The 14,804-nt window shown below is 37.9% G+C and overlaps 1 long non-coding RNA gene across 1 annotated transcript in view; it reads right to left on the reverse strand.

Annotated features, from left to right (window-relative positions):
• Positions 1–1,068: 1,068 nt before the first annotated feature.
• Positions 1,069–14,804, reverse strand: part of LOC132316739 (uncharacterized) — a 42,111-nt gene continuing 28,375 nt past the window's right edge. The window contains exons 2-3 of the long non-coding RNA XR_009483937.1: positions 4,341–4,427; positions 1,069–3,885 (exon numbers count right to left, since the gene is read on the reverse strand). This is a non-coding gene — a long non-coding RNA (uncharacterized LOC132316739). The remainder of the gene's footprint in view (positions 3,886–4,340; positions 4,428–14,804) is intronic.

The following is a 14,804-nucleotide window of genomic DNA, read 5'->3' on the forward strand; positions in this document are numbered from 1 at the left end:
ATTTCACAAGCAGTAGCTGCTCTTATTTTCATAGCAGCTACCTTTCACTACACAATGGTAACTGCAACTGTATTTCCTAATTAAGACATAAATCTTCCTCCTCCCCCTCCATGCCTGGCATCTATCTAGAACTACCATATCCCAATTATATTTACCAATCATCTGAGGTGCTGCAAAGGTATAAACAAGTTTCTTTTTCAACCCCTCCCTCCTTCACCCCTTTGAGTGAAGCTGTGCTTCAGGGAGAAAGCTAAAGGCTGCACATTCTTTCCACTTACATGCACCATTAACTGCAGCTCATTCACAGAACAGATCACCAATTGCTTCATAATCTTTTCTCTCTTAATGGGCATTTCCAAAGGCTTTTCTTTCAACAGCACTATCATCTTCTGCATCAGGAAGTGCAGGCATTCACCTTTAACTCCCTGCTTTTGCAGCATCAAGGCACTTAATCAGATCCAAAAATGGGTCTTGCCATCCCACAATCTTAAAATGTCCAATCCTGGGAACAGAAACAAAGCACTCTAACTTACTTTACAGAAATTGCAGGGGTGAAAGAAAAGCATTAAAAAATAAAGTAGCAAACGCTGAGGAAGAGTTTTAAGGATTTAGGACTAGAGACAAACTGTTTCTCCAGTCAGTTTTCCTGATGGTTTTTTTTGTGTCTATTTACAGTGAAGGTGAAAAATTATCTGAAAATAGACTGCCGTGTAACTGTGCTTAAATATTTTTATACATTTTGCCTGTTATGTGAAACTATCCTACAAGACACTGGAATGAAATGAGGTACTTGCTTGCCCTCCAGCCTCTCTTTGTTCTGACGGTAAAATTGGTCACAAATACATTTGATTCTACTGATTTCTTTTTGTAGGAAACAAAAAGATCAAATTAAGTTACAATGCACTGAGCACAAGTTTACTGTGTTACTGAGTTTTTTCCAATGAATAGGAAAAGCATGCAATTGAATGGATCATATTGTGAAAAGCAGTCCACTTAAATGGAAGTAATTCCCAAATCTCAAACCAAAACTGAATTATTGCATTATAATGTTTATTGTATTCAATTTTATGGATAACTTTGCCAGATATACATTGTAAAAAGCTATTGTATATGATAACATAACACATATCAGTCAAATACAATTTGGACAAGGAAAACCAGAAGGTTGTGTTATATCTGTACTGAGTTTGTGTATCTTATGCACAGGGAGCTTTTCAATTTTGATTTTCATGAAAGTGAAATCTGATTCTAAACACATGAAAGTATCCAAGCTAGAAAATGCATTATCTTGGCCATACTGTATATGTAGAGAAAGCTTGGGATGCAAGCTTCAGCCATTTAAATGTTCAGTTTGGACTAAGAAATACCCCTTCATAAAGCAAATCATGACACTTCTTCACCCTCACTTCTCCTTGCTCCATTTCACAACAGTTCAAAATACTGTCATCTGAGAAAATCAAGGTTATTTTATTTGTCTTTTGTTCCTTTTTAGAAAACGTGAGGTCTTCAGCAATGCTATTCTGGTGCTGGTGTGAAGGAGGGTACATTATTTGTAAAGCACTGGTTTCTTTAGCACATAGAGAATTAGTAAATGCACCAAAGATATAGGTTCAGTGGTCGCATTTAAATTTATGAACGCAGACAAATTAATTCACCAGATTCACTTGGAATATGGAGCATTTTGTACACTTCCTCCTATGCTCCTACACTCACACTTCAAACTTCAGAGAATACCTGATATTCTACAAACACAGGCACAATTACCTTATTTAATGCATTATACCAAGAAACAGAGACGTTTTAAGGAAAACTGGACCACAGGATTGGAGGGGAACTCCTGGATTATGAAGTCCAGCAACCACATTATAAAATTCCTTTCTAATTTTTCAACTTTATCAAGCACTATTGGGTCATGGACCAGAGCTGCCAGCCAGCAGAGTGGACTGATTTACCAGATGCCCTGCAGGGTACTTGTGCCACGCAGAGTACTAACATCACATATCAGAGCCATGCAAGCAGCTTGCTTCAGCTCACTTGTACTAGAGACACAGACAGGATTGTGACAGGACTTTGCTGAGCATGAGATAGACATGACCTTCTGATAGCAGAGACAGAGTTGAATGAATGAGAAAAGAATGGAATAATTTGGCAGTGACTCAGATGAAGCTAAATCTTAGCAATAACTTAGGCTACCCCTTTCCTTTCCTCTCATAGAATCATAGAATTGTTTAGGTTGGAAAAGACCTTTAAGATCATCAAGCCCAACCGCACACCTAACCCTGCTAAGTCCACCACTAAACCATGTTCCTAAGCGCCTCATCCACACGTCTTTTAAAAACCTCCAGGGATGGTGACTCAACCACCTCCCTGGGCAGCCTGTTCCAATGTTTGACAACACTTTCAGTGTAGAAGTTTTTCCTAATATCCAAGTATTGCTAATATCCTAATAACCTCTCCATGCAGGATAGCTGCCACAGAAGTGTCATTGGGTGGGTTTGGCCTAATGGCTTCCCTTAGGCATATATTGCATCTAGGGGAATATTTTTAAATCTTCCAAAGGCAAGAGTTACACCAAGAAAATAGAATAAGAGTAAGTAAGACAAAGTTACATTTTACATGTGCTTCCTGATCCTTTCCGGGTTAGGCCCATGAGCTTTATAAAGGTGAGCAATAAAAGCTGGTGTTGTTGAGTATCCATATCCTGTACAGCTTTCTTTGAAGGGAGATAAAACATTTGCAGCAATGGAAAATCAAAACAATACAATCTTGCCTGAGAGTATTTTAAAAATTCATTTACTGGGCCATTTGCAACGTTTCATTGCATTAATTGTAGAAAACAAAAAAGGTAATATTTAAATTATTTCCTATTGGTCTTCATGATTTTGTCATCAAAAACTTGTTGGTGACATCAGGAATATATTTCTATTGCACACCTCCATCACCCAGCTTACAGCACTTTCTGGAGGGCCAGGTGTCTCCAATTTGGAAGAAATTATTAAAATCTGTTCAGCTGGTTCTGCATCAAAGAACTCCGTAATTGCTTGGTTCTAGGGCTTTCTGCCATCTGAGGCTGAAATGGTAACCATCTGTTGAGAATTCCTTCACTGAGTAATTTTATTCATATTCTGCAGAACAACAGAAGAAAAAATTTTTAAAAATCAAAAACCTTCTTAGTTATAGCATGCTTTTGAATGAAGTTCTGAAACGTGTATCTCTCAGTGGTTCTTGTCAAGTTTCTGTGCTGGCTGATTGCACAGCAGAAAGAATAATTTACTCTCCATGAAATATTACTACTTTATGCTAATAATAACTCAGAGGGAAAAGAAGCATTGTTTTGTTATTATTCATTCATCAATATAATGCCTACAAGGTGATGAGAGCTCCACAGATTAAATTAAAGAGAATTCCTGGTACAGGGGGCATAGGATTTGAAAAATGGTCTTCTCTATGAAATAGTTTCTGTAAAATGAATGTTCACGTTCTACTATCTAAGGTCACTTTGTCATTTAGGATAAGGTTTAACTTAAACAACTTGCACGATCTCAAAGTTAGGTGTCTAATCAAAACCTAGTCCTCTAGGTTTCTTCTGTACTAAGGCAAAAACGCATTCACCAGACAATTCACCTTAAGGTTCATGTTTAAGCTGGAAAAGGTGAAGTGGAAGTATCTCTCAGTCTATCTCTCTATATGCTGCAGAAATCCAACTTTGGTGGCCTTTGGACGCTTTGTTTGTGCTTCAGATCTCTGTCCATAGGAGGAAGTGCTTCATTTCTCCAACTCTTTATGTATTTTCCCACTTTTACAACTGATGAGGCCACATACAGCTCCTTAATAGAACTTCATTTTCAGATACTGACTTCCATTGCATTTAAAAATGGTGAAGATCTATGAAGGAAAGATTACATGATTAAAAACAATATTATAATGTATTTACATACAGGCACATTAATTCTCTGATTTCTAGATTCTGAAACATGTACATTGATTTTGTTGTTGGTTTTTTTGTTGGTGCTTGGGGAATGAAAGGGAGGAGATAATATCACTCTTGTCTAAAACATCTCCTGTCTTAAAAGACAACCACATAAGATAACTTTTCACCTTGAAGACCCTAAAGACCAGAAGGACAATGTGGGTGGATGACTTTACAGGTGGACAACTGAGGAACAGAGGGGCTGATCAGTGTGTTAAAAAAAGCTTCAAAGGATAGCTAGAGCAAGGGTTGGAGTCAACTCTGAATTTGCAAATTCAGGTTGTTGCATTCATCACTGCAACCTCTTCAGCTTTTCTGCAGGGCTTCTCTTTGTCGGTTCAATACACAACTGCCAAATCTATTTCCTTACCTCTGGAGAACCCAGCACTCTGCCATCAGGTCCCATATGTCATGCTCTTAACATGTGGCTGTATTCCCAGTTGTCCTGATCCAAAATCTGTGAAAGAGACTAGAATGTTGGATTCTTCAATAGAGTGACTGCTACATAATCACATTTACAATATTTCAGAGGGAGGGCAAAATGTTGGAATGAAAGCCAGGAGATTGTGGTAGAGTGAAATAGAAGAGTTCCAACTATCATTGCTCACCTTTATAAACCTCATGGGCCTAACATGGAAAGGATCAGGAAGAACTTGTAAAACGTTACTTTTTAACTTACTACATATATCAAGTATTTTCACCCATTCTCCCATGATTCCCTCTTACGGAAGCCTTCAAGAACAAGTAGGCTGGAGGTATGTTGTAATGACTGCCTATTTGCATTTTTGAAGCAGGAATTGATTTCTTGTCCTCTGCTTGTACAGTGAACAGCATAATAAGGTCTTGACTGTGAGCTGCCTCATTGATACTGTATCCTCTAATGCATTACTTCAAAGTTGTTTTTGAATTACATGCATTTTATATATACATATGAAAATAAGAAAGTAGGGGCTTCAGTTTTCATTTGTCTTTTATCTATGCCTGAGTCATTACTGATCCCATAGGAAGACCAACTGACCACATACTAATGTGGGTCTTATTCCTAGGCCCAGCGATATAGTAACAGTTCATAGAAATCATTCATAACCTGACATTTTTTGCAACACCTTTCTGTCATATCATTGTACCAACTTTTTATTCTCCCTGGTGAAGACAAGCAATAAAAAGGAGTTTTCTACCGTATCAGTCTCTGAGCCATCATTAATTTCAGCCAGAGCCTTGGTCAAATGCCAAGCCATTTCACTCTTCCCCTTCTGCTGCAAGCAACAGGGGATTCAAAGTGACAGAGTGCCCAAGAGCTAGGAGGCACCCACACACAGCTAAGGGGACAGGCTGAATACCCTTTGGTTGCCAGTAAGATTATAATCTTCTCATAGAGGCATAACAAAATGCTGGACTCTCATGCAGAACACTGTTCATGTATCAATAGAGGGACAGACAGATGGCCATGAGCATGTGTTTTCAATCCATGTGTTTTATGACATTTGGAAAGTGTATTTTACTGGGGATTGGGGAACTGTTTTTTCCTAAAGCTCCTCTTCTCGATAAAGCTCTCCTTACCAGCAAAGTCCAGTCTGCAAGTCCTTCCCAGAGCCCTCTGAACAAACAGTCTTTTCTGTCCTGCTGTTGCTTCAGGACTCCCAGCCCCTGACAGCCTGTGAGTCGATGCCCAATCAAAGCAGACCACTCTCAGACAGCCCACTGAGTTGTGGTTAGCCCCAGGGCTGGACACTACCGATACAGCCTGCAGTCGTCCCACCTCAGGCAAAGAGTCCTCCTGAGACTGTAAACTAAGCCACAGACTTCTTTATTAATTCATTAATGTCCTTTACTGGCTCTAAGATCATTGTGGTAACAGAATTACTGTGACCATGAATGCTGTTTCATGGCAAAAAATAAAACTGGAGCTAAATTGAGTGTGACAGTGACCATAGAGAAGAATAACATTGCTAATGGAGCTCTTGCACTGCTCAGATTCCACAGACAACACTGGGATTGTAAAACAAGACTCAGTTTGATTTTATACATAGCAACAACATCAAAACTGACAGAAACAAGGGCTTCGAGATAGAAACATACAAAACCCATGCTTGCGTCAGAAGAGTTTTGGCTAATGAACTGAAGACAGGAGGTCTGAAGCAATATATACAGTGCTAAGGTTAGTAGCAGCACTGTAACTTAGCCAAATATGCTTTTCTCAGCTCCATTTTGTTTCTAGTGAGGAAGCTGCTTTGTTTCTTTGCTGTTGTTAAATTGAGGAGACTTAGTACCAAGAGACACTGCTTTATGGAACAGTATTATCACAGCAAGCAAAACACTGACTTGTTGGCACTACATCATCATGCTCAGCCCCGCCACCTCCAGAGCATGGTGTAAGGGACGATGGACCCAGGCACGCTAGGAGCTGTCACTAGCAGGTGGTAGAGTGCAGAACACCAGTGTGCCTTGTAAGAAGGAATCTGCCACAGCAATATGGCTGGCAACGAACCAAGAAGCTGTCAAAGGTGTTTGCAGTTAGTTAACAGAAGTCACGTTAGTATCCTGGTTTGAATGAAGCCTGCTGCAATATGGAGATCTCCGTTGCAGAAATTTAGAACAGCAATTGTAGCATGCAGGTTCAATCAAAGACCTGATGTACTGGAAGATGGCAATGAGAGAAGCAAGAACAGATATTTGGTCTAATGCATAATGTGCCATGCAAATGCTCTCTTCATATAATCACATTTCAGAATTCAGACAATACTGTAAACTTGCAATAACTATTGCCGGGATAATAATCAGGCAGTGCTTTACAGAGAATATGGAATAAATTCTCCTTTCTTTTCAACAAAGATTTCAGTACAAAAAGATACATCCAGCAGCAATCAAACTTGTCAAAGTTCAAACAGGTAGATAAAAAATAGAAAAATTAAAAGATTATTTTTCAATTCTTAATATTGAGGTGTCAGTTTCACCATAAAAAAAAAGATAAATTCCAACTTTAATAACATCCATTCATCCATGAACTGTGTTGGCACTAGTGGTGTCTTTTTCGGGAAAAGCAGTAATCTCAAAGATTCAAACTTGGAAGTATTTGCAAAATTCTGCTAGCAAAAATATTTTAGAGCCTGAAATCCAAAGGAAAAAAAAAAAAGTGAGAGAAATAAATGTGGCAATCATGGTTGTGCATGCATAAGCTTATGTAGAAACTCTAATGCAGAACACTTGTATACTTCTATAGATTGTTTAGCTGACATGAAAACTTCCCCAAGGGAGATCTCCAACCCTTAAAAAGCATCCACACCCTTCAGAAAAATCTCCCTCAGAATATAGTCAGATTCAAGGAGAAATCCTGTAAAAATAGTGTGCCATACACTGATGTAACTCATCATGCGTGTACACTCATTGGGAGCAAGTGGAGGCATAAGTGAAGCTGGCTGCGTAACTGAGTTTTTCCAGGGTTTTTTCCTGCTTTTATTCAAACTAAGGAAAGAGTAAACTGGAAGGAAGAGAGAATTCTGATAAACTCCCTTCTGGGACACCTAAAATTAATTTTTCTTTTTTTACTTTTACTTTCTAGGTGTTTGAGCTTTTTTCCCTTCCTTCTACAACTGAACAGGCTGCTGCTCTCTGGAGCTGTGCCTTTTCAGTGTCACGATGCCTCCAGTCCTAGGCTGCCTGCCTTCTGGGAAGATGGCATAGACAAGTGGCCTGAGAAACGACATCGTTGGGAGAACAAGAGATGAGGCCCCCCTGGCTCGAATGACAGGGCTGACATACTCCTTCAGAGTCAGCAGTATCCAGTGACCCTCCACATCTAGCCTGAGCCAGGGATGATGACACTGACACAGCAAAGACATCTACCTTACTTAGAAACGTTTCCACCAATGTCTTTCCCAGAAGTACTTCAGGAACCAGCACTAGATCTGTAAAAAGGGTGAAGGGGTTGTTTCTGAGCATGCTTCCCTAAAAGCCTGTAAAGACATTTCATTTTCTTTAGCATACTAGTTGATGCTGTCTGCTGGTGCACCAGGCCAGCCACTGGTGCACACATGTACCAAGACAGAACATACCGCCTTATCTGCCGAGATTAAAACGGAGCTCCAAATACAGGCATAACGTTTATCTTTGAAAGAGTCTGCTAGTGTTAGAAGCCAACTGCACGATCAAAACCACAGAAGACAAGTTCATCTAAGGGCAAATTTTGGCCCTAAAATTGCATTACAGTAAGGAAGTGCTGTTGGGAGCAATTAAGAAATCAACATCTGCCAACAAATACACAGTTATTTTCTGTTGAAAGTATCGGGAAGGAGTGATATATTAGGTACCATTTTGTAATGACAACCACTGTATCAATGTGAAAGTTTTAAAACACTCAAGAGGTTTTTCACAAACTAAATCTGATGCCCTTTGTGCCATCAGAACAAATATATGGCGCACAGTGGAAAAATCAGGACACATCAGAAATCATGTGATTAGAGTAATTATGCTCACACCACAGTCACTGGGCGAGGTTGCATAAACATGAAGAAAACAAGACTGCATAGTATACAATTTCAGTTTTAAGGATTTATACTAACAGAGTGTATAAATTATAATGGAGTTAGAAATTGCAAGTTTTCACCTTAGAGAAGTTGCAGCTGAAGTTCAAATCATATAAAGAATTATAATGTATTTAAACAGGAATGCTAGCAGGCATTTGAGAGTTGTGTGTTACCACTGAAGAGCCCCATAGCTTTATTAGTGAGTATTAGTAACATTCAATCAGAAAGTCTAGTTCTGTTATGAAAAGACAACTGCTTTGCTGATTTGGCTAGCTTGACCAAGGTCTTGCTTTCACCAAGTCATAGATGCAAACACAGACTACTATGATTGTGAAGAATGGCCTACTACACAATCTTGGCCATATGACTTCATGAATGTGTATTGTAACTGAAAGTTGCTGATGAACAAGTATGATTTTAAAATGTCCAGAGATAGACATTTTTAATAAGCTTTGAGAATTTCTCATTATTGCTTAACTTTTCTGGTACCATATCCAACTATCATACTACTTCTGTATATCACATTGCATTATCATATTGCTCTTATATAGAAATATTCCAATGTTCATATTACTCACTCATTAGTATTCACATTTTATTTTCAAGTGAATTTGCCTTCTATCCATTTGATTTTATAATATCTTTTTCTGTACACTACAGCCATCCACTAGTGAAATAGAGCTCTTCTCACAGAATACTTAAAAACAGTGATCAATCACCATGTAATTTTCTCCTTGATACAGTCTATTTTTCAATCTCTCACTATAGAGTATAACTTTTCAAACAATTCATTACACTTTGAATTGTTTTTGGAACCTCATGCAATATTTCAATATGTTTCTTAGATTACATATAATTCATATGAATATCTATAAGGAGTGCAGAAGCATGAAATACTAAGCTGTACATCATGTACCTACTCCTTCTTAGTATTTAGCTTTGTATATAAAGATAAGGATTGCATTAACAGCTTTAGTCAGAGAAAAGCTTCAAGACTTTACAGCAACCTGACTGTACTTATCCATCATGACCGAGTCAATTTAGTCTTTGCTCCTCCAAAAAGTCATCAATATTGTAACCATGACCTACTTTTTTGGTTCCTGTGAGCATGCATTTCTCCTTTGGCCATGAGAGTTGCATACCATGGGTTAGCTCTCATCTACAAGGTGAACTACATAACCCCAGTCAGCTACTTTTTCTCTCACCTAAGGCTGGAATCATATGTAACTAAATCAGTGATGACTTTACATTTCTTGCAAGTCATTTATGATAATTTTTAAAAGCCTGGGACCAAGAACCATTCCAACAAAATGCATTTTAACACAAGTTCCCCTTCTATGCCAGTAATAAATCCCAATTTACATTCGCATTTAGTCAAGGTTTAATCCATTTAAAATATATCATTTGTAACATTCTAGTTTCCTAAATGAAACCACAGTGGAGTAATAATCCAAATATTTAAAAGAACATTCAATATACTGCGTCATTAATATTCTGTCTATTGACCAAAGTGATTATACAATGTTAATACAAATAGATCTACAAGCCCATGCTGACTGTCGTTAATTTTACTGCCGCCCTTAATTCTTTATTAATTGATTACCATACCATCATTTATCAAAGTTATGATGACAGGTCTATGAATTATTCAGATTTTTCCATATCCCAATTTGGCTTGACATTAGCTTAGTTTGGATTTTTCTCAGTGTTCCCTGGTTTACTGAAAATAAATATGAATAAATGAGACAGCTCTCAAGCCATATCTTTTAAATCTCTTGGACACAGTTTATTTGGATCAGTAATTTGAAAGTACCTTAACTTTAGTAATTACCTTATGACATCCTGCTAAGATTCTAGTGGAAAAGAAAGTACATGTGTACCATTATGTGATATAATCCCATTCTTTTATCCTAAAGACAAATAATAATTGAATTAACACTTTCAAATTTTCTGCATTGTGATTGAATCCAATATTAGTATTCCAATTTTCCTTGTTTCGAACATATTATGTGAAAATTCCTTTGAGTGCTTCTTTACTCTTCTTGGCTAATACTTTTCCTTTCATTTTTTCATTTCAATAGTATCCTTTATGTTTCATTCCAGGTATATGCTTCACAAAAGAAGAATCATTGTCTCCAATTCTTGAATCTTCATTTATAGCCATTGCTATCAAATTCAACTTAGATAATTCCATTTCGTCTCTACACCAGGTTGTTATGCTTATGAGTTGGAATTTTTTTATCAGCCTAGACTTTTTCTTCCAGATTGTGGTTTCTGAGGAATTCAGTAAAGTTTTCTTTTGCATTTTCACATATGAATCATATTTTTCTGTTTAAATTTTATTTTGGATGATTTGACTCATAATCAATTTCAGCTTTGAGAAATTAAAGTCCCTTAAGGCATTACATATTTATTCATATGAGGTCATTCGCCTTAATTCATTCACAATCTTTATAATCTAAGTATCCACCAAATTTTGACTTTAGGACTAATTTTTTCCTATCTGACAATATGGGAAGTAATAGAATTTCCCATATTTACTGCGACTCATTCATTTATTAAAAGTCAGCTATCATTTCCAAAAATTGTGACGTTTAAATATAGTCAAAGAGACAGCACAAGCAGCTGCTCAGATTGAATTCCACCATGATAATGTATGTTTTACCTTCAGTCTGTAGTTTTGTATTCAGGTATAATTTGCTGATTAATACTAGCTGCCACCTAAGTGACCATATTCTGTGGTATCTGTTGAAATATTCATTCTGAGCAGAAATGAAAGTAGACAATGTATCTTTCCTTTTCCCATAACAGATTAGCGCTTTTGATTTTTTCAGTATTTCAGTCATGCAAATCTTCTGAAGAGATGTGATTAACACTACAAGACAAATTTCACCCTTCCCTTTTGCTCTTAGTGTAACACTTTTCTGCCTTATGCATCAATTTGTTCCCTCTGGAAAGGGAGATGCTGTTTCTGCTGAGCTGTGAATGGATTCAGACTACATAATTTCCATCAAAGCTCAAATGGAGTGTGAATTCAGGCATACAAGTCTACAAGTCTCAGGATTCAGATCACCTGTTCTCATGCACCTAAAATTATTCAGTAACACCTTTTGGGGCCATAACATGGAGTTTCTTACACAGGATCATTAAGTGCTTTACACTGGGGAGCATGTCTAAGCCCTGGTGAAAGATACTTGATTTAAATCTAAATTCCCACAGGAAAACAGTCCAATAGATATGCTTAAACTCCTAGCTCCCTTGGACAGAATTGAGTCCAATGCAAAGCTCATGCACTTTAATTGCAAAGCGTGCACAGAGGAGCACAAAGAGAGGTGTTTACCTAGGAGCAATGACGTACTCATGAGAGCACATGCTCAGTAGATTGGAAAACAGAGGTTTTAGGTTCACTTTAGCCTTTGGTTTGAATTCAGTTTGCCAAACAGCAAGGTGAAACTGCCAGGTTAGAAATTTTCCAACTTCAATTTTAAGGCTTGCACAGTACCATTTAACACCAGAAACGCAATAATTGAGAAGCCAAAAAAAGACTTAAACAAGAGCATCTTAAGTCTGTGTTGATGAAGGATCAATGCTAATTTTGTTCCCTTGGACACTGGAGTAAAAGCAGCACAGGAGACCATGTGGGATCATCTCTGGTGCATCAACTTACCTAAAAAGTAGTGGGGAAATTTGTGACAAATGTGGGGTTATGCTGTCATAGGTGATGAATATCACAGCTCTCTATAGTTGGTTGCTAATTCCACAGATATACAACGTATTATGCTAAAACTCTTTTTTTTTCTCCTGTAGCTATTCCCATTGCTGCGTTACCCAATATTTTATTCTGAAGCCTGTCTGATAGCTGCTCCCAAAGGGAAATCCTGCAGAAGCTATGTGCATGTGGGCCTGCTGGGTAGCACAGCTGCTGTATCACAGCTCTGGGCTAGAAAGTGTTTAGACAGTGGGGTCTGAGACAGAGAGACCAAATTGCTCTCCCTTGAATGAGTTCATTTAAAGATACCAAAAAGAAGGCAAAGATATGTGGATGGGGCCGAACAGCAACACCCCAAACTTCCCACCGTGTAAAGCAGTGTGACTCTGCCAAAGTGTCTAAGACACACTCTAAGACACACTCTAAGACAAGCCCAAAACACGGAGTCATTCCTCCAGCCAGGGACTCCCACCGAGTCTCCCCATCTGTATTTGTCACAGACATGCTCTATGACCATGAACAGGACAATGATACACATCTCCCCCCTCTCCCTGCTCCCTGTAAGACATGTAGGAATGACATAACGGGGTGTTAAAACCCTGACACAGCTGGGAAAGCATTCTTTCAGAGTGGGGAAGAAAACGTCTCACATACTCCAAGGATTCAGTCCAAAGCTTTGAATAATTCAAGTGCGTGTTATGTTTTCCTGGACCCCCAGTGACTCCTAAACTCAGGCACTTAAAGAGATGACAGGACAAACACCTCTGGGGCACACAAACACTCATGTAAAGGCATACTTACAATTTCCCTTTCCCCAAACATACTTTTGGATGGAATTTGAGATAAGAATTTCTAAAGGAGAACAATGTCAAAGAAAAATCTCTATTTTTATTCAAATGAGCATTGAAAGATCTTTTCTTTGATATTCAAAAGCTGAGTTTGTGACACTTAAAATAAGACTGCAGCTGACCTTGGAAATTAAACCATTGGTGAAAACATGTGTTTCTAAAGGAATGGATTACATGATAGAAGAAAGAAACATAAATAAGTAAGATGAATACTGAAAATGTTAGCCTGACTATGGTATAGTGAGGCTATGTATGTGTTAACAAAGAGAGAATACTATTTGGTAATAAAACAATAAGACCAAAATTTATCTGATAAAAAGACTTTGAGAATGAAAGAAACCCACATCACAGAAACTGTGTAAGATTCATTGCCGTGTTTCGTAAACATTGCATATGAAAGATAAGGAGTGAGACTGATTAGGGCTATATGGCACTTTTATTTATAACTTTTAACACGATGTATACTGTGTTAAATTTTTTGTGCCCATTAAAAAGTGGGCTCACAATTTACCATCTAAACCTATTCTCACTGAATTCAGCCTACTAAGAAATGCAAACACTGGCACATACATGGTAATTAAGTACAGATGTGATTATTTGACAAATAATCATAACAAATAATTGTCACTTCCTTGTTTAGAAACCACTAATTTAAAACATGTGTGCACTGACCTAACCTCACTAGTGCACCCTTTTCTAATGTGCAGAGAGAAGAGGGAGAGAGGTTCAAGCTGTTATCTTTTCTACATGAAAACTAACCTTTTGTTCTCTGGTCCTAACTTTCTGCTTCACAGAGTTACTTTGCTCAGAAGCATGTTTCACACTGGCTTCTGTTTTGCAACACTTGTCATAAAAAGCCACTTTAGGAGAGTGGAGTGGGAGGACAGAGGCACAAGACATGATGTGTTGTGATACCGTTTCTTCCAGATACACCAGTGACAGTCATTTACATTATTAGAGTGCTGCACTCTTCCAGACATGAAGAATACACAGATATGTTTTTTCAGTCAGAAGAACCTTAGCTTAGATTAAGGCAACAACTGAACTGAGAAATATTTCAGGAGCGAGAACATGGCTGCCTCATTTCAGGCTTTGCACTAAATACCAGCAACAAATTGACTTTGAACTGGGCACACAAGAAGATTGCCCAGGACAGACTGGGGGCTCCCTGTCCATATTGTTGGAGAATGATTGCCTTGAGGTTATAACATGGTTGTAGAAAGCAAGCAGCCACAGAAACCTGTAAGTACAAGGGACTTCAAGCAACACACACACAAAGAAACAAAAAATTTCAAAGTGAGAGAGAGCCCCAAATGACCACCTCACTTTGCACATAAAACACCCCCAAATTTTCTGTTTGTTCATGAACTGGACGTGAAGTCAGTACTGGCATTTAATAACACCTCCTATCTTCGTAAGAGCCACATGACACTTAGTTTTTTAAATATTAGAAATTAAGAATTTTAATTTGCCCATTTACATCCATAAAATCAAACATAATTTCACTTCAATTAATGATGTTATACCAAGGATAAACAAGCAGTGTCAGCACTAATGATTAAAATGGTATATTCCTAAGGTTGCACATGTCATACAGCAGTGTTTACTTTGAAGTATGTTGTTTATCTGTACTGAAAAATGTTAAACCCAGTCTTCAAACAATTTAATTTACGTTCTCAATCAAATGCTGGTGTGGAGTCTTTAGGAAAAAAGAGCAAGACTCTTGGTGAGTGTTTATGTAAAAAAGCACTGTT

This window comes from Gavia stellata, chromosome 3 (genome assembly GCF_030936135.1).
Source record: "Gavia stellata isolate bGavSte3 chromosome 3, bGavSte3.hap2, whole genome shotgun sequence".
Classification (NCBI taxonomy): domain Eukaryota; kingdom Metazoa; phylum Chordata; class Aves; order Gaviiformes; family Gaviidae; genus Gavia; species Gavia stellata.